Genomic DNA, 3,562 nt, shown 5'->3' on the forward strand with positions numbered 1-3,562 from the left:
CTGCTGAGAACCAACCTGGGCGCTAACGCTTCCTCCCAGCTGGACGTTCTGATCGCTGGGGACCGCTCGGTGCTGACTTGGGGTGAACGGGCCTCCAGGTTCACCCCGCCTGAGCAGATGGGGGTGGCAGCTCTGCTCTTCAGCCTCGCGTGGCATCCACTTGTCAGCTGCGTGTTCACAGACAAAACCTTCATTTTTAATAGGCATTGGCTTAAGCGATCGCTGGGCAACTAACTTACTTTCTGTAATATAAATTCTCAATTGCTGTCTCCTAGACTGTCGTTTTCTTGCATGAGTATTACAAGCCCATTATTTAGAAAACTCACTTCCCTCTCATTCAAAACCAGAAAATTGGTGTAACAGAAATGCCAAACTGTACACACTAACTCTACAGAAAGGTTCTGTTAGGCAAGGTAAACAAAACACATCAGATTGGAATGGAGAGGAGACCGCATGTTATTTTGTTTTTTGGCCGGGGTGCATGCAGGATCTTAGTCTCCCGACCGGGGATGGAACCGGTGCCCCCTGCAGTGGAAGCGCTGAGTCCTAACCACTGGACCGCTAGGGAATTCCCGAGACTGCCTTTTAAAGTGATCATTTTTAGGACCAATGCTTAAATTGCTGGCTTTTAAATCCATGTTGTTTAATATTTTCCAAATGTCAGTTTTCAGATAAATTTAATTTTTTAAAGTTGAGTTTATACATACGACCCTAGGTAAAAAAAAATTTATGAAACGTCTGAGGAACATGTGCAAGAAATAATCTCGCATTAGGTTGATTAAAATTAAAAACGTGTTGCAAAATGAACAGCTCTATTGTCAGTTGTTTTCGTTCCACTAATTTTAAGAGGACTCAGTCTCAAAGGAAGAATCTTGCACCTAAAAGTTTTCTTCTGCAACTCTTTAAACGCTTGAAAAAGTGTCTTTGTATTTTGAACTGAATGGTGGTGGAGCAAAAAGTGGCTTTGAACTAAAAGAACAGTGATTATAAGTCTTTCAAAGGGCCTTGAGTTTTAGGGTCCCCTGTGGTTAGGCTGGGCGAGCACACGTAGTTGTCCCCACGTTACGGGTGAGAAAACGCGTACCAGCTGTGTAACCAGAGCTAGAAGCTGGGTTTTCTAGTTTTCAGTGTACTGTACCGTATGCCAAAAGCCATCGCCTTCTGCCTGCATCCCTTCCCGCTGCCTCAGGAAGATACACGCTGGTGTCTCCTCTTTAAGCCATGTGATCAGGCCATTTCACTAAAAGAGACCTGACTGCTAAATCCAGCAGTTTGTTCAGTTGGCTCTTTGGTTTGTGACCCTACCAATTCCTCCTTCAAACCTGCTTGTTTCAGTGATGCTTCGTTCCCCTGGATTTTCTTTTCTTTTTTTCTTTTTTGGCCTCGCAGCACACGGCTTGCGGGACCTTAGTTCCCCGACCAGGGATTGAACCTGCACCCTCGGCAGTGAGAGCGCAGAGTCCTAACCACTGGACTTCCAGGGAATTCCCTCCCCTGGATTTTCTACCCGTTATCTGACCTTTGCTTCTCAGCCTCCTGTGTCAGCTCCTCTGCCCAGACCGTCCTCACAGTTTGGGTCTCCTGACATTCTGACCGTGGCCCTCCTGTTTCACCCCATGCAGTCCTGTCCATCCCTGGGACGTGAGCCCAGCTGCCTGAGCCAGAGCCCCTCCCTCATCACCAGTATTCGGCCCGTCACCAAATCGGGGCCATCCACCTCCTGGCTGTACCTCTGATAATGTAACCACGGGCCAGTCCCCAACTTCCTAACTGCTCCCCAGCCTCCAGGATGTTCCCGTTGAATCCACCCTCGTGCTGCAGTTCAAGTGATCCTCTTAGAAAGCCAAACGTGTCATGCCACTCCCTTGCTTAAGTTGCTGATGGCTCTCTATTGCTCTAAGGATGACATTCAAATTTCGTAATGTGACTGACCAAACTGGTGACAGCCCGCCTCTAATCCCGCGTCCCCCGGGACCCACGTGGACACACGTCCTCTCCGAACAAGTCACACTCTGCCTCTCACCTCTGAGTGTCCTTGTCCGTTGTCCTCTCCCCTGAGCTCTTCCTCCCCCTGCCCTGTGCACACTCAGTCTCCCCTTGATAATTTTATCTTGCTGGTTCTCGTTCCTTCCTCCAGGACTCCCCCAGCCCCCTCCCCTGTTATCACTCAGCCTCATTGCATTTGGGGCCCCCCTCTGTGCTCCCATAGCAGCTTGTGTAGCTTGTTATACACGTGTGCACTTGTTATTGGATTTGCCTGACAGCAGCCTCTCCCCCTCAGTGGGCTTCCTGTTCCCCTCTGCCTGCCCGGTGCCCAGCGTGGTGCCTGACCTTGAGTTCATATTTTTATTGTGTGTCCTCCACACACGGATGCATCCCGGCAGGATTTCTAGCTCCATGTACATGTAGATTTATTTAGACACGGTTCACATCATTTATCTGGACAGCTCCTCGTTAGATATCACCGTTTGGATAACCTACAGCTCTGCGCTCACATAGCACAACTTCCTAAGTTCTTTCTGTCGTCCCTTGAACCTTTTCTTCCTCCCCTATCCCTGTCCTACTTAGTGGGACTGCCCTGTCACCCCAGCCAGAAGGCTGATGGTAATTTTAGACTCTTCTCTCTCAGTGTCTGCATTCAGCCGTCACTCAGTCTTATCAATCTACCTCTAAACACCCCTGATCTGTCCTCACCTGCCCTTCTGCTGCCGCTCCCTGGCTCCAGGGCCTCTGGCCAGTCATTGTAGCCACTCAGCCACGTTCCTGCTTCGGGTCTGTGCCTTTCCGTGCCAACCCAGAACGTTTTTAGTCCGATTTATCTCTCTAAGTGCAAATTGGATGTTGTCTGCGGCCTCAGTGCTGGCACGACCTACAAAGTGGAGTGGAGATGGCTCTGGGCGTCCCCCCTGCACCGACTGCTCCAGCCACGCATGGCTGGGACCGGCACTGCCCAGATGCCCTTTTCCTATTCAGCCTGCTGGCAGATCCCGTTTCTCCTCCAAGCTTCAGCCCCAGGCCTCCTGCCCCTGTGCTGCGGTGGCTTTGCTGTGACATTATTCATCGGTTACCGGCTGCTAGCAGGTCAGCTGCTTCACTTGTGGGCTCTTGGTGCAGAGACTGTGCCTGTGAACCTGTGAGTCCCAGAGCTTTGGGCCTGTCGCTAGCACTGTGTCCTGGGCCATCTGCCCTCAATGGCCAGTTTTCCCTCAGAGACTATCACAGTGATGTCTGAGTCTGTGTCAGTAATACCATAACTCGACTTGTTTGTATCTCTTGTACCAAACAGCCCTTTTGTAAATTGGGGTTTAAAAACATAAGCCTCTACATATTTGGAAGTGGGAAGTTTTTATTTATTATTATTATTATTTTGGGCCATGTGGCTTACGGGATCTAGACCCCTGACCAGGGATTGAACCTGCACCCTCGGCAGTGGAAATGCAGAGTCCTAACCACTGGACCGCCAGGGAATTCCCTGGAAGTGCGAAGTTTTAACTGGCTGTGATTCTCTGTTTCATTTTGAATTTGTGTCTAGACGTCCAAATTTGCCCAACCTGTTAAGCTG

Source organism: Tursiops truncatus, chromosome 4 (assembly GCF_011762595.2).
Source record: "Tursiops truncatus isolate mTurTru1 chromosome 4, mTurTru1.mat.Y, whole genome shotgun sequence".
Lineage (NCBI taxonomy): Eukaryota > Metazoa > Chordata > Mammalia > Artiodactyla > Delphinidae > Tursiops > Tursiops truncatus.